The 22444-nt window shown below is 36.2% G+C and overlaps 1 protein-coding gene and 1 pseudogene across 1 annotated transcript in view; one reads left to right on the top strand and one right to left on the bottom strand.

Moving 5' to 3' along the window:
* Positions 1 to 22444, top strand: part of LOC138420211 (olfactory receptor 10AG1-like) — a 95857-nt gene that overhangs the window by 42318 nt on the left and 31095 nt on the right. The window lies entirely within an intron of this gene.
* Positions 3189 to 6089, bottom strand: LOC138420758 (olfactory receptor 5AS1-like; annotated as a pseudogene).

Below are 22444 nucleotides of genomic sequence, written 5' to 3'. Positions count from 1 at the left end.
CCAATTACCTTTCCCTTAGTAGTTAGGGTATGGAAATGAGTGTACACAGAATTATACTTTGTTCAAATGATTTTAAATTTTAATTTTAATTTTAAATTTAAATCACTGGAGTCAACTGATTAGGACTTATACATCACACACACACACACACACACACACACAGAGACAAACTCCTATAGAAATAATCAGTCTTCAGTCTTGAGAGTAGCTGAAGACAGTTCAAGATAAAGGATCTGTATGGCCACGGGTACATGTTTTAAATTTTTAATTTTCTTCTGATCTATATCACTGGTGTCTGACTCCTACAAACTTCATTTTACAATTAAATTTTTTACATTGTAAATCATTGTGACAACTGATTAAACAATAGTTGCATTATTTTAAGGACTTATTGAGGCTCCTGTCATTTTAAAATTAACATTTATTTATTATTCATTTATTTTTACTGTGATGGATGCTGTTGCTGTGCACGGACTTTCTTTAGCCCCTCCGCATGGTGAGTGGGGGCTCTTCTCTAGTTGTGGTGTGAGGGCTTCTGATTGCAGAGGCTTCTCTTGTTGAGGAGCACAGCCTCTAGGGGCGTGCGCTTCAGTAGTTGCAGCTCGTGTGCTCCAGAGCCCGGGCTCATTAGCTGTGGCACACTCATGGGCTTAATTTCTCCACGGCATGTGAGGTCATCCTGGACCAGGGATCAAACCAGTGTCCCCTGCATTTCTTAATCTAAGAAAGATTCTTAACCACTGGACCACCAAGGAACGTGGTGGTTTTAACTCATCTTTGATTATTTTTTTAACTCATCACTCATCCACTTTATTACTCCTATATATTTTATAGCATTAACTATACTACTGTTTTAACTACTGTTTTCACTCCTCACTTATCCACTTTATTAATCTTATATATGTATTTTTTTCCTTCTTAAGCACAGTATCGGATTTAGTATCTGACTCAGTTCTGATTCAAGATTTTTCATCACAGTCACTGAGAATAATTAAGCTAATTATATTCCCCTTTCCTTTTTTTCTCCACAAAGGATTTTCATTCATTCATTTTAACTACAATGTGCATATTTTTTAAATTGTATGAAACAAAATTATTGTTGAAGCTTATTTGTATTTACTGTGTCTCTAATTATATAATTTTCATTTTCACTTGCATTAAATAGTCAACTGTAGGAAATTACAAAGATTTATATTTATTATCAATTAATCTCCATTTATGTGCTTGAATGTATCATTGCTATTATCTCTCATAGAGCAGAAAACATGCCACAATTTTCTTGTTAATCATAAGAAGCAGAAACTTGTTTGTCCAGATTTACGATTAAATGCCCAAATACATTTTTTAAAATGCTCTCTAGTGTAGTTTCCATCATTGTAGAATAAGGAGAGAAAGGAAAATATATGTGTATATATTTTTTTCTTCCTATATGAATATTACATACATATATTGCATAGTAAAATCTGTAATGACTTAGAGAATGAAATTATATCAATGAGTTAGAGAATGAAATTATATCAATGAGTTAGAGAATGAAACTATGCTAAATCAAGTTCAGTTAGTTCATTGCTGAGTCATGTCTGACTCTTTGAAGCTCCATGGACTGTGCATGCCAGGCTTCCCTGTCCATCACCAACTCCCAAAGCTTGCTCAAACTCATGCCCATTAAATCAGTGATCCCTTCCAAATATCACATCCTCTGCTGTCCTCTTCTCTTGCCGCTTTCAATCTTTCCCAGCATCAGGGTCTTTACCAATGAGTCAGTTCTTCACATCAGGTGGCCAAAGTATTGGAATTTCACTTTAGCATCAGTACTTCCAATGAATATTCAGAACTGATTTCCTTTAGGATGGACTGCTTGGATCTCCTTGCAGTCCAAGGGGCATATTTGATCATTTGATTCTCAAATTATACATATACTAGAAAGATTTCATATATTAGTTAATTTATACTTCAAACCAACTCATTTCAGTGGCAATATTTTATTGTCTTTATTTTCAGGGTTATAATCTTGTAACAAATCCAGTCATTTATAGCTCCACAATTACTACCAAATGAACAGTATTATATGTTCATGTTTACACAGTGTTTCGCTTCAACTCTGTCAAGATAAAATAAAACAGAAATTAGGACTCAAGGATTAAAAGCAACCCCAAAAAAGTCTGATCATCAAAACTGAATCCAGAGAAAGAAGTATTCATACTTCAGTTGATTTACACTGTCAATTTACAGAATACAGTGATCAAAACAATTGTTGACCTCTTCCTGAAGGAAATGGCAACCCACTCCAGTATTCTTGCCTGGAGAATCCCATGGACGGAGGAGCCTGGTGGGCTACAGTTCACGGGGTCGCAAAGAGTCGGACACGACTGAGCAACTTCACTTCCTGAAGACAGAGTCAGGAACATATGTGTAAAGAATTAGTAATGTATACAGTTAATAGTCTTTATGGTCTTCACCAGGTATCCACAGTGAATGTCTATTATGATAACCAATCTAGCCTAAAGAGAAAATATGTGCTATAATTTCACTCTCTCCTAATATAAATGTGACTATTGCTATATGTGTCTTCTATCTGATTTTCTGAGACACCATTATCCATCATGAGTAATGTTAGATTTCCCTGATGGTAAATGTTCTGTAAGTGCTGAATCTAGGCTTATTTTCCCAAACACAGAAAACTGGATTTACTCACTCTTCTATTCATCCATTCATCTGATCCATTCATCCATTTATTCACTATATATATATATATATATATATATATATATATATATATACACACACACACACACACACACACACGTGCCCTACACCTAGCTGCATAGGTTTTGGAAAAATCAACCAAGATACATATTCCCAGTTGCTAAGGACTTTCTCATATGGATAGGTTGACAGACAAATCAACAAATACCTTCAATATTACTTGATAAAGAACATAACAAATCAATGTACAAAGAGCAATTATTATTTTAATTCAGAAATGTTTCATAGAGCAGAATTTTGGCAAGTAAATTTTTGTAAGAGAAGATAAAATCATTTTACAGTATGGAGGATGAAAAGTTATTTTTATTTCTGAAAGGCCAGAAATGTTTAAAATATTTGACATATGGGGTGATGTACAGCTGATTGTCAGATTGGAAGGATAGGCTATGCCTTAAATATTCTTAAATAACTTTAATTCCTATTCATTTGAAAGTCCAGTTTCTGTCCAATAGCTTTCTGAGGGCATTTTTTTTTGCCTATGCTTTTTTTATTTTTTATTTTTTAATATAGATTTATTTATTTTAATTGGAGGTTAATTACTTTATAATATTGTATTGGTTTTGCCATACATCAACATGAATCCACCACAAGCATACACGTGTTTCGCATCCTGAACCTCCCTCCCTCCTCCGTCCCTGTACCATCTCTCTGGGTCGTCCCAGTGCACCAGCCCCAAGCATCCAGTATCTTTTTACATCTTTGTCTCTGAAGCTGTAGATTATTGGATCAAACATGGGGAAAACAACAGTATAAAACGCTGCAACTACTTTGTCAGTGTCTGGGGAGTAGCTGATAGTGGGATGCAAGTACATAAACAGGAGTGTTCCGTAGAATAAGCTGATTGCCAAGAGATGGGAGGCACAGGTAGAGAACGTTTTGCTTCTTCCACCTGAGGACTTGATGCTCAAAACAGTGAGGAGGACACAGAAGTACAAGATAAAGATGACCACAAAAGCGCTGGTCTTGATGAAGCCACACAAGGAAAAGAGCAGAAGCTCGTTGATGTAGGTGTTTATGTAGGATAAAGCCAGGAAAGGCGAGATATCACAGAAAAAAATGATTGATGATATTGGAGCCACAAAATGGCAGCCTGAATGTGAGGTCGACATGGACCATTGAAGTCACACCCCCACTGAAGTACACCAACACAATGCAGCAGACACAGACCCTCCCAGACACAAGAGCAGAACAGAGCAGTGGACTGCAGATGGCTGCATAGTGGTCATAGGCCATTGCTGCCAGGATAAGGCACTCAGCATCAGCAAAACAACCAAAGAAAAACATCTGTAGTGCACGACCAGAGGGGGAAATGCTTTTCTTGGATGCTAAGAAATTTGCCAGCATTTTAGGAAGGATTGCTGTTGAGTAGCTAATGTCTAAGAAAGACAAGTTGCTGAGAAAATAATACATGGGGGTTTGAAGGCTTGAATTGATATTAACTAGAATTATTAAACCTACATTTCCCACCACAGTTAGTGTATAGACTATGAGAAATATCAAGAATAGTGTAACTCTGAGAGGTAGATAATCTGTGAATCCAACAAGTAGGAACTCAGTCTGCATGGTATAATTATTCTCCAACATCTTCCTGTTTTTCTTGTCTTTCTCATCTGAAATAGATGGCATCAGAACACATGAATTGATTTGAGTGATTGATTAACAAATGATATTTTTATTCTTCCTTCTAAAGAGGCAAAGATAAGGATAATAAAATCACCGCTAAAGCATTTTCTGTGATGTTTTGGCTTGTTTTCTTTTTTGGTCACTTTATTTAAAAAATAATTAAAATTTTAATTGATGCTAGAGAATGTTATTCAGGTATGATGCTTCAAGAGGCAGTGACTCTTTAACAACTGTGCACTTTAAGATATGGCACTAATTCCTTTCAAGATGAAAGAGAATGAATTTGGTTGAATTGATAAGTCCTGGTTGAACCAGAAGAGCTGGCAAACTCCTTATAGGCCAACCCCTATTTTTCAGATCCTAAAATCATATTCTTTCATGTACAGGAAAGTATAGCTGAGAAAAATTCTATGGAGAATGCTCCCACAGATAAACTGGATAAATCTACAGAATATCTGTGATCTCAGGAGGTAGTTTAAAATAACAGATAAGAGCATTGCAGTTATGTAAGAGGTGACTGGGTTGAAATCTTAGCTTTGCTACATATGAATTATATACTAATTGATTAAATGATCTTGATAAAGTCATTTAACCACTCTGATGATTAGAGGAAAAACAAGTAGATATTTGTAAAACACTTACATAACTGGTACATAATACACATTAATGTATCTTTTACTTTTAATTGCTTATTCAGTAGGTTGAAATGCCCAGACAATTGTCTCAAAATTCATCTTATCTTTTTAAAATTGTATTCATTGAATTTAATTGGCAGATAATTACTTTACAATAATGTGATGGTTTTTGCCATACATCAGCATGAATCAGCCATAGGTATGCATGTTTCCCCTCATCCTGAACCCCCCTCCCAACAAAATTCCTCTTATCTTTGACATAATGGGTGCAGGATCTGCCTTCTCTTAAAAATAAGAGCCATTGTGTATGTGTGTGTGTTCTATACAAGCAAGTTGCTTGTTTCAGTAAATCCTTTATGTATGCATATAATTGTTGCTTTCCTTTCCCTAGGTTTACTCCTCTTCCTTGACTCTGCGGATAGGATATAATGGTGTCTGGTGTGAGGTCACAGGAACATTCTTTTGAGAGACAACCGTGTCTCTGTATTTATTAATGAACTTCCAAACTGAGACTATAATGGGAAAATGTATTATATAGGCAGAAGGAGAAATTATCAAGTGAAATAACCTTAGGAGGAATGTCAGTGAAAAATACAGTGAGATGGAATATCTTGCAGGCAGTTAAAGATATGTAATGTTGGAAATGGCTTACGTCAGTAACGCTATGGTGAGTGAGAAGAGAAACGAATAACGGGGATCTATTCTCTGCTATGTGTGGGAACGCTGTAATTCTCCCTGCTCCAACAATATGACCTGCAATCTTCTAGAGGATAGAGTCTTCGTCAGGAATGAGATCTTTAAAAGGAAAAAGTTGATTGAAAAAAGATGAATTCAAACTCTTAAATGAGAAAAATAATAATGTATTTATGTTGCACAAATGTAATTTCTATGCTTATAATATTCAGATTCTTACCCTTAACTCTTTGGCTTCCTTTTTTTAATGAATCAATTCAATAATCACGAAAAGGACTTTCTTGAATTTGCTCGTCTGTGCATGTGTGTGTGACTCTCCAACTTCCTGTGTCCTGTTTGATTTGATATCACTGGGACAAAAGAGGCCCCCAAAATAAAGAGGAAAAAGCAAGTGTCTGAAGACCTGGACTCTAATCCTGGTTCTACTACTTTAAATTATCTTATTGTTCTTCATGTCATCATATCTTCATTTATAAAATCAGACCTACTGTATTTATTTTTATGCTTGTCATCTAAAGCAATATATATATATATATTCAAGAACTTCATAATAGCTTAATAAACTTTTATACTTGTTTACAGATTATTAGTAGGAACTGCTGAATCAGGCAAGTTTGTTAAAACAGGAAACAACAAATGAACAGACATGCAGCAATAAAAATGTTGTAAACTCTCACCAAACATAAATGGAGTATAACTGCCACTACCAATGAAACAACCAAGGCAAACTATAACTGGTTTTCTTGAACAGTTTTAATTCAGGTTTACTATGAACTGGAGTCTTGATATATTCACTGTGATACCTAGTTATTTGCATTAAAGATGATACTGATGGTGGTGAAAGCAATCAACAATAGTTAAATTTATCAATACATTTTCCAATCATTTGGCACACGTCATTTCATTGAAACCTCATGTTATTCTATGGATAGATATTTTTCTATCTTTACAAGTGATAAAGCTGAAGCATAGAAATGTGATTAAATTTTCAGAGTATATATTGACAGAATCCTATTCTCACTTCTTAAAGTACTATGGTGGATCTGATGTTGAAATATTTTCTACTGCTGTAGGAATTTTATGATATATCATTTGAATATAGAATATCAGTGTGGTAAAGAACCTCAGCCATCATCTGAGGTTCTTATATTTCAGATGCATTCAACATGTGGCATGTCTGCTAGTGACTTCAATGAGTGTATCATATCAAAAAAACAGGTTATGAGATCAAAGTCTGATTTTTCTTCCCTAAGTCCCCATGAAAATTGAACAACTGTCTAGACAGTTTCTGTAGTCAGTTTTTGAATGGGAGACTGAGCATCCCACAACAATTTCACTTCCTTTGAAGGATTCATCTCATACTACTTTGAACTGAGATCTTGATTAATCTAACATAAGCTAAGCCCCACTGATTCCCAAGGAGATCTTATGTGACAAAGCTACTTCTAAAAACTGCCCGTTGTCAAAGATAAGGTGTCCATATGTGTGTGGATTTATCTCTGGGCTTTCTATTTTGTTCCATTGATCTATATGTCTGTCTTTGTGCCAGTACCATACTGTCTTGATGACTGTGGCTTTGTAGTAGAGCCTGAAGTCAGGCAAGTTGATTCCTCCAGCTCCATTCTTCTTTCTCAAGATTGCTTTGGCTATTCGAGGTTTTTTGTATTTCCATACAAAGCTTGAAATTATTTGTTCTAGTTCTGTGAAAAATGTGGCTGGTAGCTTGATAGGGATTGCATTGAATTTGTAAATTGCTTTGGGTAGTATACTCATTTTCACTATATTGATTCTTCCAATCCATGAATATGGTATATTTCTCCATCTATTAGTGTCCTCTTTGATTTCTTTCATCAGTGTTTTATAGTTTTCTATATATAGGTCTTTAGTTTCTTTAGGTAGATATATTCCTAAGTATTTTATTCTTTTCATTGCAATGGTGAATGGAATTGTTTCCTTAATTTCTTTTTCTACTTTCTCATTATTCGTGTATAGGAATGCAAGGGATTTCTGTGAGTTGATTTTATATCCTGCAACTTTACTATATTCATTGATGAGCTCTAGTAATTTTCTGGTGGAGTCTTTAGGGTTTTCCATGTGGCAAGAATATACAATGGAGTAAAGACAATCTCTTTAACAAGTGGTGCTGGGAAAACTGGTCAACCACTTGTAAAAGAATGAAACTAGATCACTTTCTAACACCGCACACAAAAATAAACTCAAAATGGATTAAAGATCTAAATGTAAGATCAGAAACTATAAAACTCCTAGAGGAGAACATAGGCAAAACACTCTCAGACATAAATCACAGCAGGATCCTCTATGATCCACCTTCCAGAATTCTGGAAATAAAAGCAAAAATAAACAAATGGGATCTAATTAAAATTAAAAGCTTCTGCACAACAAAGGAAAATATAAGCAAGGTGAAAAGACAGCCATCTGAATGGGAGAAAATAATAGCAAATGAAGCAACTGACAAACAACTAATCTCAAAAATATACAAGCAACTTATGCAGCTCAACTCCAGAAAAATAAACGACCCAATCAAAAAATGGGCCAAAGAACTAAATAGACATTTCTCCAAAGAAGACATACGGATGGCTAACAAACACATGAAAAGATGCTCAACATCACTCATTATTAGAGAAATGCAAATCAAAACCACAATGAGGTACCACTTCACACCAGTCAGAATGGCTGCGATCCAAAAATCTGCAAGCAATAAATGCTGGAGAGGGTGTGGAGAAAAGGGAACCCTCCTACACTGTTGGTGGGAATGCAAACTAGTACAGCCACTATGGAGAACAGTGTGGAGATTCCTTAAAAAATTGCAAATAGAACTACCTTATGACCCAGCAATCCTACTTCTGGGCATACACACCGAGGAAACCAGAATTGAAAGAGACACATGTACCCCAATGTTCATCGCAGCACTGTTTATAATAGCCAGGACATGGAAACAACCTAGATGTCCATCAGCAGATGAATGGATAAGAAAGCAGTGGTACATATACACAATGGAGTATTACTCAGCCATTAAAAAGAATTCATTTGAATCAGTTCTGATGAGATGGATGAAACTGGAGCCGATTATACAGAGTGAAGTAAGCCAGAAAGAAAAACACCAATACAGTATACTAACACATATATATGGAATTTAGGAAGATGGCAATGATGACCCTGTATGCAAGACAGGGAAAGAGACACAGATGTGTATAACGGACTTTTGGACTCAGAGGGAGAGGGAGAGGGTGGGATGATTTGGGAGAATGACATTCTAACATGTATACTATCATGTGAATTGAATCGCCAGTCTATGTCTGACGCAGGATGCAGCATGCTTGGGGCTGGTGCATGGGGATGACCCAGAAAGATGTTCTGGGGAGGGAGGTGGGAGGGGGGTTCATGTTTGGGAATGCATGTAAGAATTAAAGATTTTAAAATTTAAAAAAAAAAAATAAAATAAAATAAAGTGAATGGAAATCTACACCATAAAAAAAAAAAACCATATCCTGAATCTGAAGATACCCTCTGTTTATTATTATCATTAAAGAGATAGAAATGTAAAGAGAAAAAAAAAATAAATAAATAAATAAATAAAAAATAAAAAAAATAAACACACACAGGATATGGAGTTAGGTAATATTTAGTTTAACCTCAGATGTGACATTGGATGTTCTATAAGTCATTGAACTTCTCTACGCCTAAATTTCTTTATTTCATTTAATTAGCATAATACATGTGTGCTTGCTAAGTCACTTCAGTTGTCTGACTCTGCGCAACCCTGTGGACTATATAGCCCACCAGGTTCCTCTATCCATGGGACTCTCTGGGCAAGAATACTGAAGTAGTTTGCTATTTCCTCCTCCAGGGGATCTTCCTGACCCAGGGATTGAACCCAACTATCTTATACCTTAAAACTGAAATCAGGATTAAATTGGAAAACTTATGACACTTTACAGGCTTGTTATATTATAGATGCATGAAATAATAAATGCATTATTATTAGTATAAATACTATTGTGATTACTTAATCATTCAATATCTGACTTCAGTTGGCAATTACAGGGACAAGCATAAAAGAGTTACACTATATGTTAATATGTGTATATTCTCATAGATGCTGAGGTTTGTCTTATTGATAAAATTTGGCTTATTTAATTTAGCTATGGAGTAGGAAATGGCAACCCATTCCAATATTCCTGCCTGGAAAACTCAATGGACAGCAGAGCCTGGCAAGTTACAGCCCATGGGGTCGCAGAGTTGGATATGACTGAGCACACACACCTAATTTAGCTAACTCGATTAATTAGATTATTGGATTTCTCAAGATTTCCAAAAGAGCCATACTCATATTCCTCATCATGGAAATAGGAGCACAATGAATCAGTCAGTGGCTTTTGGAAGGTGCCATGGGGAAGGTCAGGTCAGATTATACTCCACCTTCCCCCTGTCCACTCCTCTAGCCCACATACATACACAAACTCAGAAAACCCTGCAGAGTCAGGGAAGGCAACTGTATCTTTGCCACATCCACACCACACTAATGCTTCAGGGAATCTGTCACCTACCTTGGCACCATCTAGAAGTTTGAATTCTAATATTTATTTTGTGAAGAGGCTGATATCAGATTCTTACACATGGATCTTATGAGGGATAAATATTTATATTCTCATTTGAGACAAGTGGGATATTATCCCAAGATAATTCCCAACTCCAGGTGGATTTTAGATTGGCAATGACCTTTTTCCTAGTGGTGTGGCTTGAATGATTTTCAAAGAGAAAAAGGGAGAGCAGCAATATAATCAACTACTATGTAGCCAATTACAATGTAGTCCTTAACTGACAAATCTAAGATTCAGTTCAGTCACTCAGTCGTGTCCGACTCTTTGCGACCCCATGAATCGCAGCACGCCAGGCCTCCCTGTCCATCACCAACTCCCGGAGTTCACTCAGAGTCACATCCATCTGGCTGATGCCATCCAGCCATCTTATCCTCTGTCGTCCCCTTCTCCCTGATGCTGCCCCCAATCCCTCCCAGCATCAGAGTCTTTTCCAAAGAGTCAACTCTTCGCATGAGGTGGCCAAAGTACTGGAGTTTCAGCTTTAGCATCATTCCTTCCAAAGAAATCCCAGATTAAACAACAGCAAAAATCCTCTCAGTTCTGCCAGGTGATAGAAAACAAGCAAAAGCTTATATAAATCCTATGATTTCTACCAGATATTAAAAGATACTTTACAGCCTTTAGTTATATGAGAGGATCCGAAAGTGCAAGTCCAATGCTATTGAGAACAATCCCAGGTACTCACATTTTAGTTTGCTTCTTTCAATTTTCCTGGTGACTAGAAGGAAATATGTCTTGTATGATGAGATGTAAGAGCTTACAACTCAGGGAACCTGGATTTGAAAGTGAGATTTGCCATTTCACAACTGTGAGACTTTGAGTCACTTCTTAAATGTTATTGTTATTAATTATAAAATGATAAGCACTAATTGTCCACCTCACCAAATTCTTATGAAAATTGGGATAATGCATGTAAAGAGTTAGTCCCTTCTTCAACAGACTGCACACTTTCTTTTGTAATTATAGCAGTATTTGTAACAGTATTTCTTCATAATTTAAAAAGAACTTCTATATTTTAATTTTTTTAAAAATTATTAACAGGACTTCCCCCATAGTTCAGTGGTAAAAAAAAAAAAAAAAATCCATCTGCCAATGCAGGAGAGCCAGGTTGTATCCCTGGGTCTTGCAGATGCCCTGGAGAAGGAAATGGCAACCCACTCTGGTATTCTTGCCTGGGGAATCCCACGGACAGAGGAGCCTGGGAAGCTACAGTCCATGGGTTTGCAAAGTCAGACATGACCAAGCATACATGCACAGGAGAAAGAGGGAAAATGCAAACACCTGAGCTTTAGCTTCTGGGAGCTGAAAGAGAAATGTTTCCTCATCTTCAGTGCTCAGTCAAGGCTCCTACAAAAGTTCTGTGACACCACCCAGTTCCGTGGAATGCCCAGTGCTACCTTAAAGGAAATTATCTCCTGCATACAGTTGTCTCTAAAGTGACTAAGCCAAGAGTCACAGAGTAAGGTAGCAACATTTTTATGAGTATGTCATATATGAAACACTGAACCATAACAGGGAGACCATCTACACACACCCTAAATGAACTTCCCCTTGCTTACCTGTCAAATCAAATAAATCTCTCTTACCAAGTAACGCAGACAAAAATGTTTATTTATGGAAGCTCTGTTTATTGATTACATTCTCCTATAATTATATATATATATATATATATATATATATATATATATATATATATATATATATGGAATCTCTATTCTGGGGTGAAGTGAAAGTCACTCAGTCATGCACGACTGTTTGCAACTCCATGGACTACAGTCCATGGAATTCTCCAGGCCAGAATACTGGAGTGGGTAGCCTTTCTCTACACCAGGTGACCTTCTCAACCCAGGGATCAAACCCAGGTCTCCCACACTGCAGGCAGATTCTTTACCACCTGAGCTATCAGGGAAGCTTGTGGCTCAACTGGTAAATAATCTGTCCACAATGCGGGAGACTTGAATTTGATCCCCGGGTTGGGAAGATCCCCTGGAGAAGGGAAAGGCTACCCACTCCAGTATTCTGGCCTGGAGAATTCCATGGACTGTAGAGTCCATGGGGTTGCAAAGAGTCGGACACGACTGAGTGACTTTCACTTTCACTTTCATCCTGGGGTAATGATACTGCAGCAATACATTGTCTGTTGTAACCACTATAGCATAAGAAATCTACTATCATGGGGCTTAGTATTTTGTGTTTTTTATCTTTTGTTATTATTTCTTAGAGCTTTCTTGTTTTTATTTTTGAATTAATTGATTTTTTTAATTGAAGGATAATTGCTTTACAGAATTTTGTTGTTTTCTGTCAGACATTAACAATAATCAGTCGTAGTGACACCCATGCCCCCTCCCTCCTGAACACCCCTCCCATCTCCCCCCCATCCCACCCTGCTAGATGGTTGCAGAGCCTGTTTAAGCTCCCTGAGTCATACAGCAAATTCCCATTGGCTATTTATTTTACATATGGTGTTGTAAGTTTTCATGTTACTCACTCCTTAATTAGTCACAGAGAGGTCCTCACACTGTCCTGGGAAAGTAAGAAAAATTCTCCTGAAAATTATTTTGACTTTTAGATTTTGCTCAGGTCCAGCTCCTCTTATGCAAATTCCATGAAATTGTTAAAAGTTCTTGATGGATTGCCTGATTTATCATGAAAGAGACCTTATTTCTCTATGTTTATAATAGAGAATTTAGGACCCATGATAACCTGATATCTGATGTTGCATGGCGAGGTATTCTACCTCAACTAGATTCCACTAACAGGATAATGCTTATTCTTCAAAGTTAGAAAGGTAAATTGCTGAGGCAAAAATAAATAAATAAATAAAAAATTAAAACCAACTATCTATTTAAAATATCTAAATTCTTCTGCTAGTACATATAGCTTCTTGATGGGCTGAGTCTCAATTTTGGGACAGCTATAGAAATATAGAATATTTCTGAATATAGTCTTTCTGAATATAGTGATACATCCTACATGAAGTGTCATTCTTTAAAAAGATCTACAGTGTGGTCACAAATGCCCTTATTTATACAGAAGATGCAGCTTCCAAAACTGAAAGCAGTTTATTAACACCTTCTATCTTTTATGTAGGAGGAAACAAAGTTTAGAAAAGCATGTTTTCTCTTCCAGAGGATATGCCAACATGTTCTATGTGACTAGACTCAGAAGCAGCGAACCTAGATCCTGGACATTTCCAGTTGTTCACTTTATAGTCTATTTTCAATATTGTGGATATATGTGTACTTTGTGACATAGTGAGAGGAAAATTTGTTAATTTTGTTTTTTTCCTAGAGCCTTATATATACACGTTTAGAGACAAAATACAGACAGTTCTTTGATAGCCTTGCTAAGAAAAAGGAAAATAATTCGGGAGGTTTGTTTTTAACTTGTGGGGTAGGGAAGTTGAGGAAGCACATTTGCACACATTACAACAAGCTACATGAAGTTTTACTGCGGCTTCCTATATGCTCAGTGGTAAAGAGTCCACCTGCCAAGCAGAAGATGCAGGAGACATGGGTTCAATCCCTGGATCACAAGATCCCCTGGAGAAGGATATGGCAACCCACTCCAGTATTTTTGCCTGAAGAATCCCATGGACAAAGGAGCCTGGCAGGCTACAGCCCAAGAGGTCGTAAAGAGTCGGACACGACCGAGCAGCTAAAGGGCAACAGCAGAGGTTCACTACTGGCTGCACCTTAGGAGAACCATGCTTGGAAATGTGGTTATGAACAGAGGGACTTTATGATCAAATTCACAAAGAAGAACTAGCTCCTATTTGGAAGGTTCAGTCATTTTCTGTATTGGCAAAACTAGAAAGTCAATTGCAATCACTCATGACTCACTGTCACCATGTCATTTATAGCAGTCATTTATAGTGTACTAAAAGGTCGACTCAGCCATCCTGGGCTGCCCATCCTGTTTATTTCAGAGGTCTTCAAGACTTGACTGGCTCCTGGGAGATAACATCTAAAACCTTGGAATATTCTGTCTGATAAGAGCAGTTTTGTATCCTGGGGTCCACATCAGTTTATGCTGTCATGGTTCACAGTTAATGCCTGATTGTTAGTATGCCTGAGGCTTAGAACTAGGCTGTGATATAGTCAGTTTTAACCCCAAGGTGGTGAAATTCCAGACGAAGTACCTAAGCACAGTTTGTGGGATTCTCCATGCCTATGAACTGACCCTTAATAAAACCCTGGACACTAAGACTTGGCTAAGCGTTTCTGGTTGACAATAATTCCTAAGAGTCGTCAGACAACATTGCTGGGAAAATAAAGTTGCCTGTGTGACTGCATCAGGAGAGGTCAGCGGAAGCTCGTGGCTGGTTCTCCATGACACAGTTTATTCACTTTTTTCTATTGCCACTTTCAATCTGTATCTTTGGCTGTAGTAAAACATTATCACAATAGTTTTTCAGAGTTTTGTGAGACCTTTCTTCTACTAAATCACAGAATCTGATAGTAGTGTTAGGCACCCCTGACACAAGCCCTAAATTTGAAAAAGTTTCTCAAGCATTTTTCTTTGTTTTTTAAGATTTTCAACTTTCTTGCATTTATATTACATAAAATACAAAATATTATTCTAAGAAATTAAATACGCAAATTACGAAACAAAATAAGTGAATACATGTAAAGTTACCTCCTGAGTTAAATAAAAAAAGAATCAACAAAACTGAGTATTGCTGAAATCAGAAGTTCTCTGTGATCACCTCTGTTATCCTACTTCCTTGAAAATTACAACCACCATAAGACATCATCTGAGACGCGTCAAAATGGCTATCATCAAGAAGACCACAAATAGCTAAATGGCAAGGAAGTGGAGAAAAGGCAATCCTTGTACACTGTTGCTGCAAATGTAAATTGGTGCAGCCACTGTTGTAAACTGTAGGAAGATTTCCAAAAAAGCTGAAAATATCATATGGCTCCACAATTTCGTTCTTGGGTATATTTCTGAAGGAAACAAAAACATTGATTCAAAGAGATATGCATACCCCAGTGTTTATATCATCATTTACTGTAGCCAAGATACGGAAGCCACTTAAGAGTCCATCAACAGATAAATCGATAAAGAAGCTGTGGAATGCATACAGAGTTGAATATTAGCTAGTTCTAGAAAAGAATGAAATTTTGCTATCTGCAGTAGCGTGGATGGACCTGAAGGGTATTACGCTCAGTGAAATAAGTCAGATAGAAAAAGGCAAATGCTGTGTGTTACCGTATTGATGTGGAATCTAAAAAACTAAAACACATTAAAAAAATATAAGAACACAGAAACGGGCCGATAGAAAACAAACCAGTGGTGGCCAATGGGACGAGAGAAGGAGGCGGGAAGAGGGCAAGAGGCAGAGCATTAAAAGGTACAAACGAGGGGCTCTGCTGACGCCCAGGTGACTAAGGCTTCACCTTCCTATGCAGGAGGCTCCAGTTCAGTCCCTGGGGAGGGAGCTAAGGTTCCATATGCCTCACAGTCAAAACACCAAAATAAAAAGCAGAGGCAACATTCTAACAGTTTCAATAAAGACAAAAGAAAATGGTCCACATCAAAAAATATTTTTAAAACTACAGACTAATACCAACTAAATAACCTACAGGGATATATTGTACAGCACAGAGAATATATTCAATATTTTATAATAACTCAAAATGGCATTGAATGCTAACAAACCTGAATCACTATGTTGTACCTTTGAAACTAATACAAAATTGTAAATCAAATGTACATCAGTTAAATATAAATAAAATAATCTTCTGTTTTTTCTTATTCTCTAGCTTTCTTTTTTAAATTTAAATTTATTTATTTTAATTGGAGGTTAATTACTTTACAATATTGTACTGGTTCTGTCACACATCAACATGAATCCCCCACAGGTGTACACGTGTTCCCCATCCTGAATCCCCCTCTCACCTCCCTCCCCATACCATCCCTAGCTTTCAATTTTAAAAATAAATTCATCCATGTGCTAAACTATGTGTTTAATAAATCTGTTTGAATCACATTATAAATGTAATGTCATACAGTTTGTCTTCTACTTTGCTTGTGATTTTCTTCAATATTAGTTTCTAACATTTTCCCTGTACAAAAAGGATCTTCAAGACCTGGATAATCACGATGGTGTGATCACTCATCTAGAGCCAGACATCTTGGAATGTGAAGTCAAGTGGGCCTTAGAAAGCATCACTACGAACAAAGCTAGTGGAAGTGATGGAATTCCAGTTGAGCTATTTCAAATCCTGAAATATGATGCTGTGAACGTGCTGCACTTAATATGCCAGCAAATTTGGAAAACTCAGCAGTGGCCACAGAACTGGAAAAGATCAGTTTTCATTCCAGTCCCAAAGAAAGGCAATGCCAAAGAATGCTCAAACTACTGCACAATTGCACTCATCTCACATGCTAGTAAAGAAATGCTCAAAATTCTCCAAGACAGGCTTCAGCAATACGTGAACCATGAACTCCCTGAAGTTCAAGCTGGTTTTGGAAAAGGCAGAGGAACCAGAGATCAAATTGACAACATCTGCTGGATCATGGAAAAAGCAAGAGACTTCCAGAAAAACATCTATTTCTGCTTTATTGACTATGCCAAAGCCTTTGACTATGTGGATCACAATAAACTGTGGAAAATTCTGAAAGAGATGGGAATATCAGACCACCTGACCTGCCTCTTGAGAAATCTGTATGCAGGTCAGGAAGCAACAGTTAAAACTGGACATGGAACAACTGACTGATTCCAAATAGGAAAGGAGTATGTCAAGGCTGTATATTGTCACCCTGCTTATTTAACTTCTATGCAGAGTACATCATGAGAAATGCTGGACTAGAAGAAACACAAGCTGGAATCAAGATTGCCGGGAGAAATATCAATAACCTCAGATATGCAGATGACACCACCCTTATGACAGAAAGTGAAGAGGAACTAAAAAGCCTCTTGATGAAAGTGAAAGAGGAGAGTGAAACGTTGGCTTAAAGCTCAACATTCAGAAAACAAAGATCATGGCATCCGGTCCCATCACTTCATGGGAAATAGATGGAGAAACATTGGAAACAGTGTCAGACTTTATTTTTTGGGCTCCAAAGTCACTGCAGATGGTGATTGCAGCCATTAAATTAAAAGATGCTTACTCCTTAGAAGAAAAGTTATGAGCAACCTAGATAGCATATTCAGAAGAAGAGACATTACTTTGCCGACTAAGGTCCGTCTAGCCAAGGCTATGGTTTTTCCAGTGGTCATGTATGGATGTGAGAGTTGGACTGTGAAGAAAGCTGAGTGACAAAGAATTGATGCTTTTGAATTGTGGTGTTGGAGAAGACTCTTGAGAGTCCCTTGGACTGCAAGGAGATCCAACCAGTCCATTCTGAAGGAGATCAGCCCTGGGATTTCTTTGGAAGGAATGATGCTAAAGCTGAAACTCCAATACTTTGGCCACCTCATGCGAAGAGTTGACTCACTGGAGAAGGCTTTGATGCTTGGAGGTACTGGGGGCAGGAGGAGAAGGGGACTACCCAGGATGAGATGGCTGGATGGCATCACAGACTCGATGGACGTGAGTCTGAGTGACCTCCGGGAGTTGGTGATGGACAGGGAGGCCTGGCGTGCTGCAGTTCATGGGGTCACAGAGAGTCGGACACGACTGAGCAACTGAACTGAACTTAACATTTTCCCATCAAAATGTTATCATGAAAAGCTGCTACACATGAAAATGTTACTCATGAAAAGCTCATGTGTATCCCAGTACTCTTAATTTCAAAAATGTATAGTATTATTTTTCTTTAATGTGTCTATTAAATGGAAACTTTCCTTCTATCATGATCAGTGCTGATGAGAATGTTACGTTACAGGTCATTCAACGCACTCCTACAGGAGTTTGTCTAGGTCCATCCCTAGATATGACATTGATTGAATACAGGATATACTTATGCTCAGCTTTAAAGTATAACAAGAATTTTACTAATTTATGTTTCATATTTATATCCTCAAGAGCAGCACATCTGACCTTAGCTTCTACATCCTTGCTGATACCTGTTATAGTCAGACATTTAACATATTTTACCATCATTATGGAGGTGCGTGTGTGTTTGTGTGTGTGTGTGTAGCCATGTCTGACTCTTTGCAAACCCATAAACTATAGCCCACCAGGCTCCCCTCTCCATGGAATTCTTCAGGCAAGAATACTGGGATAGGTTGCATTTCCTAATCCAGGGAATCTTCCTGACCCAGGGATCAAACTTGCATCTCCTGCATGTCCTGAATTAACAGGTAATTTTTTTTTTTACCACTGTACCACCTCTCAGATACTTAAATCTTTAACACATCTGGAAATATATATTTTTTCCATTGTATTATGTTAGAATGTTCTCTTTTTTGAATTCAGATAGCATGTTTTCCCTACTGATCTTTTTTTTTTTAAACATGTGTTCTCTATTTATTGTTAGTGATACCCAATGATGTATCAAATCTTCGTTCATCTGTGGATCCATTTCTGGACCTTGTTTTCTGATCATCAGTCTATTGATAAGTTTTCCTTTATGTAATGGCAGACACTGCTAGATAATTTTGCAAGAAAGACTTAATCTTTTTGTTCTGAGCTATTTCACCAAAACTTTAAAAAAGGCTTGTCACTCTTAGAATATTGTTTTTTTAAATTTTGGATTGAATTTCCTTTACAGACCAATTCTGTAAAACTTATGTCTTTCAAATATTGAGTCATTCTCATAAACATGTTGTCACTATTTATTCTATTTCTTTAAAACCTTTTAGTTATGTTTTATCATAGACATAAAAGTTTTGATTGATAAGATATGTTTCCATAAAGACCTTATATAATAAAAATCAATTGTTTAAAAATTATGATCTAAATATTTTCTGCAGTGATGAGAAAATACAACTAATTTTCAGATCGAATATTGACTCTGCAGTTAACAATCCCCACAGACTATTTTATTAACACCCATAGTTTTCATTTTACCCTTTTACATGACTCTCTTCTTTATATATCTTAAAAATCTGTAATTTATTGTTTTTGGGTATCTTCCTCTGCTAGCATCACCCTCTAGTGAATTATTGCCCAGAGTTGGTAACGTTGGGCATCATTTTCCTTTACATAATTTTAAAGTGAATAACTGTGAACTTCTGTTCATTAATTTTGATCAAAAGATGTCAATTCAGTTTTAAGTCCTAATTAACTGTATGTCTGAACCTCCAAATGCAATTTCTCCAGCTTTCCATGCATCATTTTTGACATAAGGAAGATGGAGGAAAACCTTATTTGAAATAGTAAATCTTTTGGGAAAAAATCAAGCAAATAAATTGTAAACTTTTAACCATTAAATTGTGAAAGAAGATGTAACATTCAAGGTAACTGTCCAGTATTCTGGAAAGAATTTTCATTTCATCTTTTTAATCCACAAATTTGCTGCTAAAGCTGCCATCTTTTGAGACAGACCTAACGATGCAAAGTGAATGCCCAATGTGTCTCATTAACAATAATCTTTGGTGCATTTTTTTAATCTTAAATTTAAACAGTATACAGTGCAATTATTGCTGAAAGGATAAGTACCATAAGCAATGATTATCCTGAGAGATACCTGTTGAATAAATTTTAAAGGATTGAGAACTCTTTCTTGCTTTTTTTTTTTTTAGTGTGATGAAATCCCTTTGAAAAATGTCTAATTATGTTGTTTCTTATTGAATCTCAAGAGAAATCAATAGACATTATAGCTATTTAATGAATGAGTATATTTTTCATTGTCCAATATTAAAAAAAAAAAACTGCAGATAGATCTTAGTAAAAGAAGTGGGCAAATAAAGGCCCTGTTTTTCCTAGATTTTTAAATTACAGTTTACTACATGTATTTGCTTTATTATTTCAAATAAACTTATTAGAGTAACATATTGGCACACTGAGATTAATCCTTATACAGATGACTTGCAGTAAAATGTTCACAATCTAAAAAATAATTATTTTTATTATCAATCTAATCATTAACCTATTCATTTATAAAATTGACTTATTTTTAAATTTACATTTTAAAGTATAATCAAGTATCTTAATTTATTTGCTCATCTATCCACAAATATTTAATGACTTACACGGAGTTGGACATGACTGAAGTGACTTAGCAGCAGCAGCACTATGTAACAGAAACTGTTCTGCTGGCCTGACCAATCATTATAAAGTTTTGTGCTCCAAAAAATGTATTAGAGAGTAAAAACAAGAAAAATATAAACAAGTAATTGAAAACAATGCTGTTATTAATAAGTATTTTAATACAATTTAATAGATCTTTGCAATTAAGGATTTCATTCTATCTTTGATGTTGAGGCCTTTAAAAATGTTTAATTAAAGAGTATATGATAATTTTATCTAATAAAATCACTATGTGTGGAAAAATGAATTGACAAAAATTGAGTATTATCTTTATGAGATAATGATAATTAACAAAAATAGCTATCTCATTTAAAATTATCCTTTTGTAGAGTTTCCTTTGGTCATATTTGAGTTAAGTGACATGTGGTGATACAGATCTTATCCTTTATCACATAAACTGCAATGTCCCTTTGATGAATACTCAATTTACACCTAATCAAAAGATAATTATTGAAATGCAAAAGTCTATCTCTGATGCAAATTATTACATAATTTCTTTAATTCCTCACAAGATAATCAGAAACAAAAAATATATACTTGTTCAAAAAGAAGTTTCCAGAGATGTATAAAATTCTTAAAAGATATTAAGTTAAAAATAAAATAAATCTACTATACTTAGCAAAAAGCAAGTCAGTGATGGCATTGAAGAGAAAGCTTTCCATGGGAAAGACACTGTGCAGAATGTAATGCTGTTATGCCTGAACACCAACATGTATTTCATGGTTCCACTTTTTTGTGAAAAACAATTCTAATGAGCTCAAAATGTATCCCTTGAAATATTTATTTATATATAATGCTAATGAATGCATTATAAAATAAATAGCAAGAGCATCAGTTACTGTCAAGGTAAGTTTTCCAGCTAGACTTTAAGCCTGCAGAAATATTTTTATAAATGAATAATATCATATAAGAAATGAACCGCCAGTCCAGGTTCGATGCTTGATACAGGATGCTTGGGGCTGGTGCACTAGGATGACCCAGAGGGATGGTATGGGGAGAGAGGTGGGAGGGGGCTTCAGGATGTGGAACACGTGTACGTCCGTGGCAGATTCATGTCGATGTATGGCAAAACCAATACAATATTGTAAAGTAATTAGCCTCCAATTAAAATAAATAAATTTAAATTTAAAAATTAATAAAAAGTGTTCATTATTTAATATATATATATATTTTTAAGTGGGTTTCCCCGGTGGCTCAACAGAAAAGAATCTGACTGCCAAGCAGGAGATGTGAGTTCAATCCTTGGGTTGGGAAGTTCCCCTGGAGTCGGAAATGGCAGCCACTCTAGTATTCTTGCCCAGAAAATTCTGTGGACAGAGAAGCCTGGCAGGTTACAGTCCATGTGGTCACAAAGAGTCAGATCCAACTCAGTGACCAAACAACAATCTCCTCTTTACTCTATGGAGACATGGGAAAAGTGCAGGAATGTAATAAGTTTGCATTCCAGAAGACAACCCTATGTCTACTACTTACCTTAAAAAAAAAAAAAGACAGATTGTCTTTACTCCATTGTATATTCTTGCCTCCTTTGTCAAAGATAAGGTGTCCATATGTGTGTGGATCTATCTCTGGGCTTTCTATTTTGTTCCATTGATCTATATGTCTGTCTTTGTGCCAGTACCATACTGTCTTGATGACTGTGGCTTTGTAGTAGAGCCTGAAGTCAGGCAAGTTGATTCCTCCAGTTCCATTCTTATTTCTCAACATTGCTTTGGCAATTCGAGGTTTTTTGTATTTCCATACAAATCTTGAAATTATTTGTTCTAGTTCTGTGAAAAATATGGCTGGTAGCTTGATAGGGATTGCATTGAATTTGTAAATTGCTTTGGGTAGTATACTCATTTTCACTATATTGATTCTCCTGATCCATGAACATGGTATATTTCTCCATCTATTAGTGTCCTCTTTGATTTCTTTCATCAGTGTTTTATAGTTTTCTATGTATAGGTCTTTAGTTTCT

The sequence above is a fragment of the Ovis canadensis genome, chromosome 15, assembly GCF_042477335.2.
Source record: "Ovis canadensis isolate MfBH-ARS-UI-01 breed Bighorn chromosome 15, ARS-UI_OviCan_v2, whole genome shotgun sequence".
NCBI lineage: Eukaryota > Metazoa > Chordata > Mammalia > Artiodactyla > Bovidae > Ovis > Ovis canadensis.
Note: the sequence above shows the minus strand (reverse complement) of the source record. Positions and strands in the feature narration are given on the sequence as shown.